This window comes from Lingula anatina, unplaced genomic scaffold (assembly GCF_051362555.1).
Source record: "Lingula anatina isolate TDL-2025a unplaced genomic scaffold, LinAna3.0 unanchor82, whole genome shotgun sequence".
NCBI lineage: Eukaryota > Metazoa > Brachiopoda > Lingulata > Lingulida > Lingulidae > Lingula > Lingula anatina.
Window position 1 is genome coordinate 4,061,360 of NW_028257603.1, and position 18,823 is coordinate 4,080,182.

Here is an 18,823-nt window from a genome sequence, read left to right on the forward strand (position 1 = left end):
GAGTTATAGACGGTATAATCCTTCATACCCAATTACGACCATTTTTGTAGGAATGCGTCTTTATAATGTTAAACTCCCTCATTAAAAAGCATATATCTGAAAAAGTAAACGGTAGATTTTTTCCAAATCTTAATCTGACGTTTTTCGTGTACCTTTTTACATAATATGTAGCCTGCAACTGACAGCACCCCTGGGTCTTGGGATATATAGACAATGCAGTGCCATGGCAAATTACGGCCATTTTTGTTTGAGTGAATTTTGGATCACGCAGACCCCGTCTTTCAAATCAAATATCTGAAAAAGCAATCGGACAATTATTTTCAAAATTGTCAGAAATGTTGCTTAGATATTGGTTAGCAAAAAGAGCCTATGGCACCCAATGGCACCCCAGGATCTTGAGAATTATAGGCTGTATATAGTGCATGCCAAAGTACTGTTTTGGTTATCCCACGGCCAGCATTTATAACAACAGCATAATTGCACTTGTATATCACTTACATGCTTGTCTGTATTTTAAAGCATAATGTGCAATCTGATCACTATACAAGCACATTCCTACAACTGTTGAAGGGCTAGTCATGGTATTAGTCAGTTACAACTACTTGTCATTCACTGTGTATGATGTACAAGAGCCTATTATATCTCAACTGTAGCTCCATATAATAGCACTCTTTTATGCCACATACAGTAATTGGCTCAAGTACATATCAAATAAACATTTTTTTTTAAATACTGATGATAGTCTCATATCTTTTTCAGCATGGACTACAATTTTTATTTTTGAAATGCTGTGCACTATAAAGGTGAGAAGTAATTCATCGGAATGCCATAGTTGTAAACTTGTGACTTATGTTTCCATTGCTCATCTATTTCGTTAACATTGACAAAAACATGTTCTGTGTTTGTTTTGCCTAAACTTTCATTTTAATCTTACTATCATAAAAATTGAAATCATATTTAAGTATAATGGTAACAGGTTACCTAAAAAGTTGAAGCCTTATCCAGTTAAATAATAATAATATCAAATATAAAACATTTACTGCTTTTTAATTTCAGGGAATGGAAACAGCTTTTAACCTCATAATAGGATACCGCCTATGGATTGTAGCTGAAATTAGAGACTTGAGATAACAGGAATGATGTTTGTTATTTCCAAAATCTGTGCCTTCATGGAGTGTGACATTGTAATAAACATGATTGCTTTTTAATTACTCAGTCATCAAATGTTAAATTAGTAGTTTGTCACAATATCAAATATTGTATTATCTGCATAGAGAATTCCCCTCATCTTTTGTAAGTTAAGTTTTGATTAATTAAGTAAAGTGAGTAGTAAGTCTCATGAACTTGGAGAAAATTAAATACTGCAGATCTTGAAAAAACTTCGTTTATTGTGATTTCTGTCAGGTATGAGGATTTGTAAATGTTGATAATACATTACATTTTCTGTCTCTTATTATATGCATTTACCATGATTTCTCACTCTGAGTAATGTTCGCATCTGGCAAACTAACTTGAAATTCAAGGCATATTTTATAGTTTTAAAAAAGTGATATTAAAATCTGACCAATACGAATTTAAAGTAATCTGAATTCTATCAGGATTTCAGTCTTGCCTGTGCTATGTATGTATTTGTAGGTTGTCACCCTTTTAAATCATTTAAAAAGTATTATTATATTATTTCAATATTTTGTGAATATTTAAATGAGTTATAAAATTTATAAGAAAAATGTAAGAAATAAAATATACTGTTAATTATGTTTTTATGAAATATGTGAAATAAAAAGTTTATAATCATATCAAAGTTCTTCCATTTGTTTATGATAATTTTGTCATTTTACATTTTCTTTGCCTTAAACTTTGGTCAAGCTTACTTTCCAAAAAAAAAAAAAAAAAAAAAAAAAAAAAACTTTGTCACATGCCCTTTCTTATAGTTATCTGAATTATCAACTTGTCATAATTTACTATTTTAATTTCTAGAGTTAATTATTATTCTTATTCAAACAAGAAATTATCAATTATACACAGAAAAATTAAAGTCAATAACAAATCAACACTGCCAGCAAATTTTACTCTGCCCAAGCTACAGTCACTATATATAGGATAGTAGGCCTACACACTGACAGAGATGTGATACCTATGCCACGGTGACATTTTACAACTCTACTCGTCGGTTTGTTGATCATAAATTGCACATTTTTTCAAGTGTTTCATTATTAGTTTGTAGCATCCATATTTATATTTATATACATTTATACATAATGAAACAAAGTCGGCGTAACGTTACGCAAATGCCCCAATAAACAATGCATCGCACACAGTTGCGCCAACGCTTTACTGGACGAAGACGCAGGAAGACGTCGCCGGGAGCTCACTTTCGATGTTCACTCTTCGACGGCAAAACGTCAAATGACTGACGTGCGTGCGCATCTTTTGACGTATCACGTGATACCCTTCCAACCACCACTGAATGCAGGTCGTCTTCTTACAGGGTCTAGCTATCCAGTGACCAACCAGGAGCATAGCTTGCACTGCGATGCGCGACTTTTTCTTATGCAAATTACAACTGGTACAGTGCATGGCACATTTGAGGAGTTGCTGTGGAAATTGGTCTCAAAGAACGGCGAAATTATGGAAATTATTTTACTATTGTGACAAGGCTATTACCCGCGTAGACCTATTTGTCACCATACATAATATTTTTCTAGGACAACTAGTTTATATTAAATCAAAAACTAAAAATAGCAATGAAGATAGGTATAACAAGTAAATGATGATGCTCATACATTCGGGGAGTAGCTTTGCGTAGGATGAAAAATATTGTATTGTACGCCCCCCTGGCTGTCGATTGTAAGTAATAGACATAAACTGGCCCGCTCGAAGATTCTGCGGGTCCGTGGTCAAAGTTAAATAAAAATAACCATGATTAAGGGAAGTTATTGAAGCTATCAATTTAAGATTTTAGAGATACTAATAAATTTACCTTTTTTAACACTGGTCGTATTCACAAAAGATCGTAAACATTACAGAGAGAAGGAAAAGTACCCAAGAGAAGGGAGGTGGGGGGGTGTGTGTGTGAAGGAGCGCAATGTGAAACAAATTAATATTATGTTCTTATTTATCTATTCAATTTCATAAATAATTTGTAAACTCTTCACTCTTGATTCAAATAAATAAAAAGCAACAATTAAAACTTGTAGTACTTGCCACAGAAGCCAAACTGAAGTAAAACATTTGAAATAGCATAAAAAGAGGAAGACAAGTAAAAAAAATTAAATTCTCAAATTTTTAGAAACTAATAATCTTTCTTCGACAGTATCCTTAACATAACCGTCTTTTGTGTTTTCAGATCGCCATCTACCGTGTTTCTTAAACAGTCTGTCTTTAGTCCCTGCATTAGAATCCAGCATATGAAATCAAACAAACGGAAAGTACTCGGAGATCCTTCAAAGTGACTTCAGAACTCATAAAATTAGTAACCAATTTAGAAATGTGCTTAGCAGTTACAGGTTCCTTTTTTGTTACTCTATGATCTTTCCGTCTCTGAGATGCTTCCTTCACTGCAATAACGAATTTTGACTCGCAATTTCGGATTTTTCTTACAGTTGGCTGTACCATGAAACCATTTTAAAGTGTAAAAAGATGTCTAAACCGCAGCAGAATAATTACAAGTTTGTGACAAATTTTGAAGATAAAAAGCAACAATCGAGTCTTTCGCTGTAAAGAAAGAGGTCACACCGATCGTATTACACCGTTCAAGCCATTTTTGGAAGCCGTAAGAATATTTTCTCACTGTGTTGTCTGCTCTTGACTTCAAAATGACATCTGGTAATGAATCTGCTAAAGCCTTCAAACTTTTATTGCTTGTAACCTTCACGTCTTGGAGGATAGCATTATCAAGAAAACATGAAAAAGGAAAAAAAGAAAATTTTTGAAAACAAAACTCTAGCAATCGTTCCCATAATCTCTGTTCATTCTGGACAATAATCATGTCCATGTTAACTGTCATTGATCAATGATTGTGATCCTAATGGCCATTTCTTCCATTCCTTCCTTCAATGTTGCAGAACTCCATTACAGCATGTTGTATCGATAACCCATTGGTAACTAGAGCGCAGACCTCCGCCAAGGCAGCGATTTTTTATTATTATTGATTTTTGATTGATTATTGATCCGGATCACCACCAAAAAATAATCATCTCTTCCTTGGCCCACTTCGTGCAGTTCCTGAAAAATTCATCAAAATCGGTCTAAGAAATACATAAACAAAGCCATCTCCATTATATCAATGATCCAGTGATCGTCTGTTTATCTCTCCTTCGAAGAAAGTGAGTTTTAAATTCTATAAACAGATGACCAATTATTCATCTACTTTAAATCCCTTTAAATATGAAAAACTTATTCGTATTTAAAACAAATGGTCCCAAACCGGGTTTTCTGGCATCTGAATAGACCGTTTTTAACTTACTAGGCAAGCTTTGTACACGTAGACTTTTCTCATTTAAAAAAAAAAAAAGAAAACTAAATTGTCTTTCCAAAAATTAATTCTTTAATGCAAGACATTCGTCTTTAATATTAATATTAAAATCCCAATGCTTCCTCTAGTTATTTATCTAGATACATTTCCAATCAATGGAGACATAATAATAAAACAGAAATAATTTTACCTGTAACCCTGGCCAATTTTATAGCTGTTATATACGGTAAATCTGAAACCAATTCGTCTAAAAGACACAGAGCATTACTAGTACATGTAGAAAGCCTTCTTTCGGGAATAAACAATCCCCTTACTTCCATGTCCCAAATAATCCCCAACCATTCCAATTTGTTGACTGGTTCTAATTTACTTTTTTCAGCGTTTAAAACAAAATCTGCTTTAAACAGATCCATTTTAATTTTTTAGAATGTAGTTTTAAATGTAATATATTTTTCTAGGGAATTTTCAGACACAATACCGTCATCTAAATAAACAACAATGGGGATTCCATTTTTCTCCAATACCCAACTAAACGTCTAAGTATTTTAGTAAAAATAAACGGTGCTGAAGAAAGGCCAAACGAAAGTACCAAAAAAAAAAAAAAAAAAAAAAGAATTCTTTCCGTTGATTTAAAAAAGTTTGAGATGCCGGAGCAATATCTAAATGGTGAATAAATAAATAAACACAACACTTAACTGCAGAATTATCTCAACAAATATTATCTGTGGTCTTGCTCACATTCCCAAAAGTGAGAGTGTAATATGCCTTTGGTCCATGCAACCAGATCTCTTGTCCTCCTTGTCTGTTCAGCCTAAAATATAAAATTGCAAGACAGCTATTTAATTCTTAATGCATAACTCTATTAAAAAGGAAAATGTCCATGATGGAAAAAAACTCATTTATTTTTTCTACCTGAAGATATGGAAAATGGTGCAATAGTTTGTGTTGTTCTCATGCATATCTACTCACAGTGATTTTTGCCCCATGCCAAATGTCCCACGAATGTTTTATCCCGATTCATTTTTTTTTTCTGAAATAAGAAAAATTTAGCTAAATATATAGAGAGATATAAAAAAAATAGCAAGAATTGCAACTAAATAATCACATACATGTAGATACATTTCACATACTAAATTTGCTTTCTAATTATTATAGTAAGACCTAAACAGCACTTTGTACTTAAGTGTGCAACAAGGGCATCTTTGACCACTTCTGTTGCACTGATTCCTTTTTTTTTTTTTTCAGGAAATCCATAGCCCTGACAAACCCTTCCTTCTCCATTACAGAGCTACTCAGCTTGGTTTCTTTCTTCCTTACAACTTCTGCTTCCAACACATCCCCTGTTTCATAGTCAACAATAATGCTCGCGCAATATTGTGCACTATGTTCTGGGCTGTCCATTCTGCCATCAACTATGAATAAATGGGATATATCGAAACACGGACATCATAAATATGTGGTGCGACAATTCCTAAAACAACACTTGGTGGGATTTAGGACACATTCCTATAGACACCACAGGTCTACATTGATCGACCAGACTTGGCATGGATTTTCACTGCTATCAGCTGAATAGGTAACCCCCCCCCCCCCTCTAAGAAATAAAATTGTTCATGTTCCTTTTGTTGATATATATATATATATATATATATATATATATATATATATATATATATATATATATATATATATATATAATTTCCAAAGGAATAGGCCAATTTTATAGCTGTTATATACGGTAAATCTGAAACCAATTCGTCTAAAAGACACAGAGCATTACTAGTACATGTAGAAAGCCTTCTTTCGGGAATAAACAATCCCCTTACTTCCATGTCCCAAATAATCCCCAACCATTCCAATTTGTTGACTGGTTCTAATTTACTTTTTTCAGCGTTTAAAACAAAATCTGCTTTAAACAGATCCATTTTAATTTTTTAGAATGTAGTTTTAAATGTAATATATTTTTCTAGGGAATTTTCAGACACAATACCGTCATCTAAATAAACAACAATGGGGATTCCATTTTTCTCCAATACCCAACTAAACGTCTAAGTATTTTAGTAAAAATAAACGGTGCTGAAGAAAGGCCAAACGAAAGTACCAAAAAAAAAAAAAAAAAAAAAAGAGGGTAATAAGTCATACTCAAATTATATTTTAGGATGCCAACCCATGTTATTTTCATCTTATTCCTTCTCAAAGTGTGTCTTGCCGTTAAATGTAAAGCTCTATGTTATTTAATGAAAGACAATATAAGTTCCATCTGTTTAGAGATGTATGTCGGTCTGCTTTATAGCAATTAAGTCCCTGCTGTGGTTTAGGCCTACTGGTCACAACCAGAACATCAGAACCACTGCTTCCATCCACCGCTTCTACTTGTGGACATGGGTACACTTGATATAGAAACAAAACACGCATTTAGTTAAAATTTTAGATTAATCCATTTAATCCATAAAGTTTAAATAACACATTTGCAATAAAGTTTTTGATTAAGTTTTTTATCAAAATTAAAATAGATTATTGTAATAATGTTATTAAAGTATGTGCCCTTTTTCAAATGCAAAGAATGCAAAGCAACCCTTATATATACATGTACCTGTATATAAATATGTTTGATAAGATCTCTTGGAGATATTTAAGCACATTTAAAAGACACTCACTCAGAAACAGAGTTTTCAATATCGCTTAATTTGGGATCAGGAATGGACTTAGCAGTGGTCCTCACCCTCGCCTGAACAAAGAAGCTCAAACAAATCAAGAACAAATCAATATCCGAATAACGACGGTGATATGGCCCTGCTGGCGCATATTAATTTCGTGATCTGTAAACACAGGGAATCAGCAGTTGTAAACATTCTCTTATAGTATATTTTGAACAAGCTGTCTGTACAGGGAGGGGGGGGGGGGGGCGGGGTCGGCCCGCCCCCTTAAAATATTCCTGGATCCGCCCCTGGATCCGCCACATGGTACCTATCTGTATCTTAAAAAAAAAAAAAAAAAAATGCTGGTATATGATAGACGGGAAGAGGGAGCGCATGGGAAATGACGGTGTAGGCCGGATCTAAAGCCTTCCACAGTTTCAGCAGTAACTTGTTGGTCACTTCGTTCATTCCACTCGGTGACTGTTCTGGTAAAGAAAGAGTTTCAAACTGGTGTGTCGCAGTGTGATTCTTGCACTTAAAGTTTGTTTTAAATCCTAATATTAGCACATAAATGTAATTTATTCTAAAATGTGAGGCCTAATTATAAGGAGCTACGGGCAAATTTCTTCAACAATCAGTTTCTTTTTCAAACTGATTGTTTGACACATCATGATAACAACGGAAACCACCAAACTTCAATTAAGATAATTAATTGTATTTATGTAGCAAATGGGTTGTTTTAGTGGTGGTATTAACTTTTTGGTAATACATCAACGTTTTGTTTATAGGAAATTAGTCTGGTTAGTTAGTAGTAGGTAGTAGGATGGTAGTTTGGGTCTTGTGTCTGCACATTTTTACCTTAAGTAGTTGACCAAGGCAAGGTGATAACAGATGTCCCGGGTTAAGGAATTTCTTAGCTGCTGTGTATCTAGGCACACACATTTGCACCCCCACCTTTAATAATTATATATTTCTTTTTAGTTACCCGCACGAAAATGCAGTAGTATCGAAGTAGCAAAGCGGCGGGAGCATATTTGCAGAATAGCCTACTGCAATTCTACTCCAAAAAGTACATAGGTTTGTACAGAGAGGAGCATAAATGCATAATTTTTTTAATTCCCATGACAAAACACCCCGGTGACTCCCTTCGCCACATAAGTTTTCATGTAATTATTAAACAGAGCAAAAAATCTCCCTATTTCTGTAGAATTATAAATTTTATGAAAGATGTTTTTGGGACTAATTCTATTGAGCTGCATTCAGTGAGAAGTCATTCAGCTTTGTAGCTGCGGAGATATTGACGGCCGCACTAAAAATTCCTGCAAAACTGCATGAACAGAATATTTTGGTGAAACATTTCCTATTCTCATAGACAGCAGACTCACTGACGTAACTCCCAATGCCACAAAAAGTTACTTTTCATACCGGCAGTACTGTAATTGAACATGTGCATTCTCTTGTTTGTAAACAAACCACTGCACTGCTCACAGTTGTAAGCTCCCTCCGCCAGATGTCCGAAACTGTACAGCACTGAGCCAGGTCTCGCCAAAAATAAGAAGCAATTTAGGCCCAAACCTGCTACTTGACACCAAATTAACCACTAGCAACACACAAAAAAGGCAGGAAAAAAACTGGAAACAATCACTAATTTTTCAAGCAGAACTTCATTCTTCTATAACAGTCCGTGATTGGCCAGGTAGGGATGAAATTTTTTTTTCTTCATTATAGTGTCAGGTAGGTGTGTTCGGTCATTTGTAGTAAGAATAAAGTGCTGGAAGAGTGGTGGTGTCAACATTAAGGAAGAAATAGAGCAAAAACTCTCTCTCCCCCCCCCCCTCTCAGATTCTGTTCTCAGAGCTTATTTTTGGATCATCTTTAAAGCTAGAATTGGGGGCCTTGATGAAGTGACCCGGGCGCGTTTCCACATTTTTTATGAATGACAGGTGTGGTAGATTGATTTTCCTCACTTTTTGGAAAAATCGGAGACGGGTCGATTTTTGGTGATTTTGAGTGATTTTGAACAGTGCCGGCACTGTGAGATTTCTTCAATTTTGGCCAGGTAGGGATGAAATTTTTTTTTCTTCATTATAGTGTCAGGTAGGTGTGTTCGGTCATTTGTAGTAAGAATAAAGTGCTGGAAGAGTGGTGGTGTCAACATTAAGGAAGAAATAGAGCAAAAACTCTCTCTCCCCCCCCCTCTCAGATTCTGTTCTCAGAGCTTCTTTTTGGATCATCTTTAAAGCTAGAATTGGGGGCCTTGATGAAGTGACCCGGGCGCGTTTCCACATTTTTTATGAATGACAGGTGTGGTAGATTGATTTTCCTCACTTTTTGGAAAAATCGGAGACGGGTCGATTTTTGGTGATTTTGAGTGATTTTGAACAGTGCCGGCACTGTGAGATTTCTTCAATTTTGGCCAGGTAGGGATGAAAATTTTTTTCTTCATTATAGTGTCAGGTAGGTGTGTTCGGTCATTTGTAGTAAGAATAAAGTGCTGGAAGAGTGGTGGTGTCAACATTAAGGAAGAAATAGAGCAAAAACTCTCTCTCCCCCCCCTCTCAGATTCTGTTCTCAGAGCTTATTTTTGGATCATCTTTAAAGCTAGAATTGGGGGCCTTGATGAAGTGACCCGGGCGCGTTTCCACATTTTTTATGAATGACAGGTGTGGTAGATTGATTTTCCTCACTTTTTGGAAAAATCGGAGACGGGTCGATTTTTGGTGATTTTGAGTGATTTTGAACAGTGCCGGCACTGTGAGATTTCTTCAATTTTGGCCAGGTAGGGATGAAAATTTTTTTTCTTCATTATAGTGTCAGGTAGGTGTGTTCGGTCATTTGTAGTAAGAATAAAGTGCTGGAAGAGTGGTGGTGTCAACATTAAGGAAGAAATAGAGCAAAAACTCTCTCTCCCCCCCCCCTCTCAGATTCTGTTCTCAGAGCTTCTTTTTGGATCATCTTTAAAGCTAGAATTGGGGGCCTTGATGAAGTGACCCGGGCGCGTTTCCACATTTTTTATGAATGACAGGTGTGGTAGATTGATTTTCCTCACTTTTTGGAAAAATCGGAGACGGGTCGATTTTTGGTGATTTTGAGTGATTTTGAACAGTGCCGGCACTGTGAGATTTCTTCAATTTTGGCCAGGTAGGGATGAACATTTTTTTTCTTCATTATAGTGTCAGGTAGGTGTGTTCGGTCATTTGTAGTAAGAATAAAGTGCTGGAAGAGTGGTGGTGTCAACATTAAGGAAGAAATAGAGCAAAAACTCTCTCTCCCCCCCCCCCTCTCAGATTCTGTTCTCAGAGCTTCTTTTTGGATCATCTTTAAAGCTAGAATTGGGGGCCTTGATGAAGTGACCCGGGCGCGTTTCCACATTTTTTATGAATGACAGGTGTGGTAGATTGATTTTCCTCACTTTTTGGAAAAATCGGAGACGGGTCGATTTTTGGTGATTTTGAGTGATTTTGAACAGTGCCGGCACTGTGAGATTTCTTCAATGCCGGCACTGTGAGATTTCTTCAATTTTGGCCAAGTAGGGATGAAAATTTTTTTTCTTCATTATAGTGTCAGGTAGATGTGTTCAGTCATTTGTAGTAAGAATAAAGTGCTGGAAGAGTGGTGGTGTCAACATTAAGGAAGAAATAGAGCAAAAACTCTGTCTCCCCCCCCCCTCTCAGATTCTGTTCTCAGAGCTTATTTTTGGATCATCTTTAAAGCTAGAATTGGGGGCCTTGATGAAGTGACCCGGGCGCGTTTCCACATTTTTTATGAATGACAGGTGTGGTAGATTGATTTTCGTCACTTTTTGGAAAAATCGGAGACGGGTCGATTTTTGGTGATTTTGAGTGATTTTGAACAGTGCCGGCACTGTGAGATTTCTTCAATTTTGGCCAGGTAGGGATGAAAATTTTTTTTCTTCATTATAGTGTCAGGTAGATGTGTTCGGTCATTTGTAGTAAGAATAAAGCGCTGGAAGAGTGGTGGTGTCAACATTAAGGAAGAAATAGAGCAAAAACTCTGTCTCCCCCCCCCCTCTCAGATTCTGTTCTCAGAGCTTATTTTTGGATCATCTTTAAAGCTAGAATTGGGGGCCTTGATGAAGTGACCCGGGCGCGTTTCCACATTTTTTATGAATGACAGGTGTGGTAGATTGATTTTTGTCACTTTTTGGAAAAATCGGAGACGGGTCGATTTTGGTGATTTTGAGTGATTTTGAACAATGCCGGCACTGTGAGATTTCTTCAATTTTGGCCAGGTAGGGATGAAAATTTTTTTTCTTCATTATAGTGTTAGGTAGATGTGTTCGGTCATTTGTAGTAAGAATAAAGTGCTGGAAGAGTGGTGGTGTCAACATTAAGGAAGAAATAGAGCAAAAACTCTGTCTCCCCCCCCCCTCTCAGATTCTGTTCTCAGAGCTTATTTTTGGATCATCTTTAAAGCTAGAATTGGGGGCCTTGATGAAGTGACCCGGGCGCGTTTCCACATTTTTTATGAATGACAGGTGTGGTAGATTGATTTTCGTCACTTTTTGGAAAAATCGGAGACGGGTCGATTTTTGGTGATTTTGAGTGATTTTGAACAGTGCCGGCACTGTGAGATTTCTTTAATTTTGGCCAGGTAGGGATGAAAATTTTTTTTCTTCATTATAGTGTCAGGTAGGTGTGTTCGGTCATTTGTAGTAAGAATAAAGTGCTGGAAGAGTGGTGGTGTCAACATTAAGGAAGAAATAGAGCAAAAACTCTGTCTCCCCCCCCCCTCTCAGATTCTGTTCTCAGAGCTTATTTTTGGATCATCTTTAAAGCTAGAATTGGGGGCCTTGATGAAGTGACCCGGGCGCGTTTCCACATTTTTTATGAATGACAGGTGTGGTAGATTGATTTTTGTCACTTTTTGGAAAAATCGGAGACGGGTCGATTTTTGGTGATTTTGAGTGATTTTGAACAGTGCCGGCACTGTGAGATTTCTTCAATTTTGGCCAGGTAGGGATGAAAATTTTTTTTCTTCATTATAGTGTCAGGTAGATGTGTTCGGTCATTTGTAGTAAGAATAAAGTGCTGGAAGAGTGGTGGTGTCAACATTAAGGAAGAAATAGAGCAAAAACTCTGTCTCCCCCCCCCTCTCAGATTCTGTTCTCAGAGCTTATTTTTGGATCATCTTTAAAGCTAGAATTGGGGGCCTTGATGAAGTGACCCGGGCACGTTTCCACATTTTTTATGAATGACAGGTGTGGTAGATTGATTTTCGTCACTTTTTGGAAAAATCGGAGACGGGTCGATTTTTGGTGATTTTGAGTGATTTTGAACAGTGCCGGCACTGTGAGATTTCTTTAATTTTGGCCAGGTAGGGATGAAAAATTTTTTTCTTCATTATAGTGTCAGGTAGATGTGTTCGGTCATTTGTAGTAAGAATAAAGTGCTGGAAGAGTGGTGGTGTCAACATTAAGGAAGAAATAGAGCAAAAACTCTGTCTCCCCCCCCTCTCAGATTCTGTTCTCAGAGCTTATTTTTGGATCATCTTTAAAGCTAGAATTGGGGGCCTTGATGAAGTGACCCGGGCGCGTTTCCACATTTTTAATGAATGACAGGTGTGGTAGATTGATTTGCGTCACTTTTTGGAAAAATCGGAACCGGGTCGATTTTGGTGATTTTGAGTGATTTTGAACAGTGCCGGCACTTTGAGATTTCTTCAATTTTGGCCAGGTAGGGATGGAAATTTTTTTCTTCATTATAGTGTCAGGTAGGTGTGTTCGGTCATTTGTAGTAAGAATAAAGTGCTGGAAGAGTGGTGGTGTCAACATTAATTAAGAAATAGAGCAAAAACTCTGTCTCCCTCCCCCCCTCTCAGATTCTGTTCTCAGAGCTTATTTTTGGATCATCTTTAAAGCTAGAATTGGGGGCCTTGATGAAGTGACCCGGGCGCGTTTCCACATTTTTTATGAATGACAGGTGTGGTAGATTGATTTTCGTCACTTTTTGGAAAAATCGGAGACGGGTCGATTTTTGGTGATTTTGAGTGATTTTGAACAGTGCCGGCACTGTGAGATTTCTTCAATTTTGGCCAGGTAGGGATGAAAATTTTTTTTCTTCATTATAGTGTCAGGTAGATGTGTTCGGTCATTTGTAGTAAGAATAAAGCGCTGGAAGAGTGGTGGTGTCAACATTAAGGAAGAAATAGAGCAAAAACTCTGTCTCCCCCCCCCCCTCTCAGATTCTGTTCTCAGAGCTTATTTTTGGATCATCTTTAAAGCTAGAATTGGGGGCCTTGATGAAGTGACCCGGGCGCGTTTCCACATTTTTTATGAATGACAGGTGTGGTAGATTGATTTTCGTCACTTTTTGGAAAAATCGGAGACGGGTCAATTTTTGGTGATTTTGTGTGATTTTGAACAGTGCCGGCACTGTGAGATTTCTTCAATTTTGGCCAGGTAGGGATGAAAATTTTTTTTCTTCATTATAGTGTCAGGTAGATGTGTTCGGTCATTTGTAGTAAGAATAAAGTGCTGGAAGAGTGGTGGTGTCAACATTAAGGAAGAAATAGAGCAAAAACTCTGTCTCCCCCCCCCCCTCTCAGATTCTGTTCTCAGAGCTTATTTTTGGATCATCTTTAAAGCTAGAATTGGGGGCCTTGATGAAGTGACCCGGGCGCGTTTCCACATTTTTTATGAATGACAGGTGTGGTAGATTGATTTTTGTCACTTTTTGGAAAAATCGGAGACGGGTCGATTTTGGTGATTTTGAGTGATTTTGAACAATGCCGGCACTGTGAGATTTCTTCAATTTTGGCCAGGTAGGGATGAAAATTTTTTTTCTTCATTATAGTGTTAGGTAGATGTGTTCGGTCATTTGTAGTAAGAATAAAGTGCTGGAAGAGTGGTGGTGTCAACATTAAGGAAGAAATAGAGCAAAAACTCTGTCTCCCCCCCCCCCTCTCAGATTCTGTTCTCAGAGCTTATTTTTGGATCATCTTTAAAGCTAGAATTGGGGGCCTTGATGAAGTGACCCGGGCGCGTTTCCACATTTTTTATGAATGACAGGTGTGGTAGATTGATTTTCGTCACTTTTTGGAAAAATCGGAGACGGGTCGATTTTTGGTGATTTTGAGTGATTTTGAACAGTGCCGGCACTGTGAGATTTCTTTAATTTTGGCCAGGTAGGGATGAAAATTTTTTTTCTTCATTATAGTGTCAGGTAGGTGTGTTCGGTCATTTGTAGTAAGAATAAAGTGCTGGAAGAGTGGTGGTGTCAACATTAAGGAAGAAATAGAGCAAAAACTCTGTCTCCCCCCCCCCTCTCAGATTCTGTTCTCAGAGCTTATTTTTGGATCATCTTTAAAGCTAGAATTGGGGGCCTTGATGAAGTGACCCGGGCGCGTTTCCACATTTTTTATGAATGACAGGTGTGGTAGATTGATTTTTGTCACTTTTTGGAAAAATCGGAGACGGGTCGATTTTTGGTGATTTTGAGTGATTTTGAACAGTGCCGGCACTGTGAGATTTCTTCAATTTTGGCCAGGTAGGGATGAAAATTTTTTTTCTTCATTATAGTGTCAGGTAGATGTGTTCGGTCATTTGTAGTAAGAATAAAGTGCTGGAAGAGTGGTGGTGTCAACATTAAGGAAGAAATAGAGCAAAAACTCTGTCTCCCCCCCCCTCTCAGATTCTGTTCTCAGAGCTTATTTTTGGATCATCTTTAAAGCTAGAATTGGGGGCCTTGATGAAGTGACCCGGGCGCGTTTCCACATTTTTTATGAATGACAGGTGTGGTAGATTGATTTTCGTCACTTTTTGGAAAAATCGGAGACGGGTCGATTTTTGGTGATTTTGAGTGATTTTGAACAGTGCCGGCACTGTGAGATTTCTTTAATTTTGGCCAGGTAGGGATGAAAAATTTTTTTCTTCATTATAGTGTCAGGTAGATGTGTTCGGTCATTTGTAGTAAGAATAAAGTGCTGGAAGAGTGGTGGTGTCAACATTAAGGAAGAAATAGAGCAAAAACTCTGTCTCCCCCCCCTCTCAGATTCTGTTCTCAGAGCTTATTTTTGGATCATCTTTAAAGCTAGAATTGGGGGCCTTGATGAAGTGACCCGGGCGCGTTTCCACATTTTTAATGAATGACAGGTGTGGTAGATTGATTTTCGTCACTTTTTGGAAAAATCGGAGACGGGTCGATTTTTGGTGATTTTGAGTGATTTTGAACAGTGCCGGCACTGTGAGATTTCTTCAATTTTGGCCAGGTAGGGATGAAAATTTTTTTTCTTCATTATAGTGTCAGGTAGGTGTGTTCGGTCATTTGTAGTAAGAATAAAGTGCTGGAAGAGTGGTGGTGTCAACATTAAGGAAGAAATAGAGCAAAAACTCTGTCTCCCCCCCCCCCCCTCTCAGATTCTGTTCTCAGAGCTTATTTTTGGATCATCTTTAAAGCTAGAATTGGGGGCCTTGATGAAGTGACCCGGGCGCGTTTCCACATTTTTTATGAATGACAGGTGTGGTAGATTGATTTTCGTCAGTTTTTGGAAAAATCGGAGACGGGTCGATTTTTGGTGATTTTGAGTGATTTTGAACAGTGCCGGCACTGTGAGATTTCTTCAGTTTTGGCCAGGTAGGGATGAAAATTTTTTTTCTTCATTATAGTGTCAGGTATGTGTGTTCGGTCATTTGTAGTAAGAATAAAGTGCTGGAAGAGTGGTGGTGTCAACATTAAGGAAGAAATAGAGCAAAAACTCTGTCTCCCCCCCCTCTCAGATTCTGTTCTCAGAGCTTATTTTTGGATCATCTTTAAAGCTAGAATTGGGGGCCTTGATGAAGTGACCCGGGCGCGTTTCCACATTTTTTATGAATGACAGGTGTGGTAGATTGATTTTCGTCACTTTTTGGAAAAATCGGAGACGGGTCGATTTTTGGTGATTTTGAGTGATTTTGAACAGTGCCAGCACTGTGAGATTTCTTCAATTTTGGCCAGGTAGGGATGAAAATTTTTTTTCTTCATTATAGTGTCAGGTAGGTGTGTTCGGTCATTTGTAGTAAGAATAAAGTGCTGGAAGAGTGGTGGTGTCAACATTAAGGAAGAAATAGAGCAAAAACTCTGTCTCCCCCCCCCCCTCTCAGATTCTGTTCTCAGAGCTTATCTTTGGATCATCTTTAAAGCTAGAATTGGGGGCCTTGATGAAGTGACCCGGGCGCGTTTCCACATTTTTTATGAATGACAGGTGTGGTAGATTGATTTTCGTCAGTTTTTGGAAAAATCGGAGACGGGTCGATTTTTGGTGATTTTGAGTGATTTTGAACAGTGCCGGCACTGTGAGATTTCTTCAATTTTGGCCAGGTAGGGATGAAAATTTTTTTTCTTCATTATAGTGTCAGGTAGGTGTGTTCGGTCATTTGTAGTAAGAATAAAGTGCTGGAAGAGTGGTGGTGTCAACATTAAGGAAGAAATAGAGCAAAAACTCTGTCTCCCCCCCCCTCTCAGATTCTGTTCTCAGAGCTTATTTTTGGATCATCTTTAAAGCTAGAATTGGGGGCCTTGATGAAGTGACCCGGGCGCGTTTCCACATTTTTTATGAATGACAGGTGTGGTAGATTGATTTTCGTCACTTTTTGGAAAAATCGGAGACGGGTCGATTTTTGGTGATTTTGAGTGATTTTGAACAGTGCCGGCACTGTGAGATTTCTTCAATTTTGGCCAGGTAGGGATGAAAATTTTTTTTCTTCATTATAGTGTCAGGTAGGTGTGTTCGATCATTTGTAGTAAGAATAAAGTGCTGGAAGAGTGGTGGTGTCAACATTAAGGAAGAAATAGAGCAAAAACTCTGTCTCCCCCCCCCCCCTCTCAGATTCTGTTCTCAGAGCTTATTTTTGGATCATCTTTAAAGCTAGAATTGGGGGCCTTGATGAAGTGACCCGGGCGCGTTTCCACATTTTTTATGAATGACAGGTGTGGTAGATTGATTTTCGTCAGTTTTTGGAAAAATCGGAGACGGGTCGATTTTTGGTGATTTTGAGTGATTTTGAACAGTGCCGGCACTGTGAGATTTCTTCAATTTTGGCCAGGTAGGGATGAAAAATTTTTTTCTTCATTATAGTGTCAGGTATGTGTGTTCGGTCATTTGTAGTAAGAATAAAGTGCTGGAAGAGTGGTGGTGTCAACATTAAGGAATAAATAGAGCAAAAACTCTGTCTCCCCCCCCCCTCTCAGATTCTGTTCTCAGAGCTTATTTTTGGATCATCTTTAAAGCTAGAATTGGGGGCCTTGATGAAGTGACCCGGGCGCGTTTCCACATTTTTTATGAATGACAGGTGTGGTAGATTGATTTTCGTCACTTTTTGGAAAAATCGGAGACGGGTCGATTTTTGGTGATTTTGAGTGATTTTGAACAGTGCCAGCACTGTGAGATTTCTTCAATTTTGGCCAGGTAGGGATGAAAATTTTTTTTCTTCATTATAGTGTCAGGTAGGTGTGTTCGGTCATTTGTAGTAAGAATAAAGTGCTGGAAGAGTGGTGGTGTCAACATTAAGGAAGAAATAGAGCAAAAACTCTGTCTCCCCCCCCTCTCAGATTCTGTTCTCAGATCTAATTTTTGGATCATCTTTAAAGCTAGAATTGGGGGCCTTGATGAAGTGACCCGGGCGCGTTTCCACATTTTTAATGAATGACAGGTGTGGTAGATTGATTTTCGTCACTTTTTGGAAAAATCGGAGACGGGTCGATTTTTGGTGATTTTGAGTGATTTTGAACAGTGCCAGCACTGTGAGATTTCTTCAATTTTGGCCAGGTAGGGATGAAAATTTTTTTTCTTCATTATAGTGTCAGGTAGGTGTGTTCGGTCATTTGTAGTAAGAATAAAGTGCTGGAAGAGTGGTGGTGTCAACATTAAGGAAGAAATAGAGCAAAAACTCTGTCTCCCCCCCCCCTCTCAGATTCTGTTCTCAGAGCTTATTTTTGGATCATCTTTAAAGCTAGAATTGGGGGCCTTGATGAAGTGACCCGGGCGCGTTTCCACATTTTTTATGAATGACAGGTGTGGTAGATTGATTTTCGTCACTTTTTGGAAAAATCAGAGACGGGTCGATTTTTGGTGATTTTGAGTGATTTTGAACAGTGCCGGCACTGTGAGATTTCTTCAATTTTGGCCAGGTAGGGATGAAATTTTTTTTTCTTCATTATAGTGTCAGGTATATGTGTTCGGTCATTTGTAGTAAGAATAAAGTGCTGGAAGAGTGGTGGTGTCAACATTAAGGAAGAAATAGAGCAAAAACTCTGTCTCCCCCCCCCCTCTCAGATTCTGTTCTCAGAGCTTATCTTTGGATCATCTTTAAAGCTAGAATTGGGGGCCTTGATGAAGTGACCCGGGCGCGTTTCCACATTTTTTATGAATGACAGGTGTGGTAGATTGATTTTCGTCACTTTTTGGAAAAATCGGAGACGGGTCGATTTTTGGTGATTTTGAGTGATTTTGAACAGTGCCGGCACTGTGAGATTTCTTCAATTTTGGCCAGGTAGGGATGAAAATTTTTTTTCTTCATTATAGTGTCAGGTAGGTGTGTTCGGTCATTTGTAGTAAGAATAAAGTGCTGGAAGAGTGGTGGTGTCAACATTAAGGAAGAAATAGAGCAAAAACTCTGTCTCCCCCCCCCCCTCTCAGATTCTGTTCTCAGAGCTTATTTTTGGATCATCTTTAAAGCTAGAATTGGGGGCCTTGATGAAGTGACCCGGGCGCG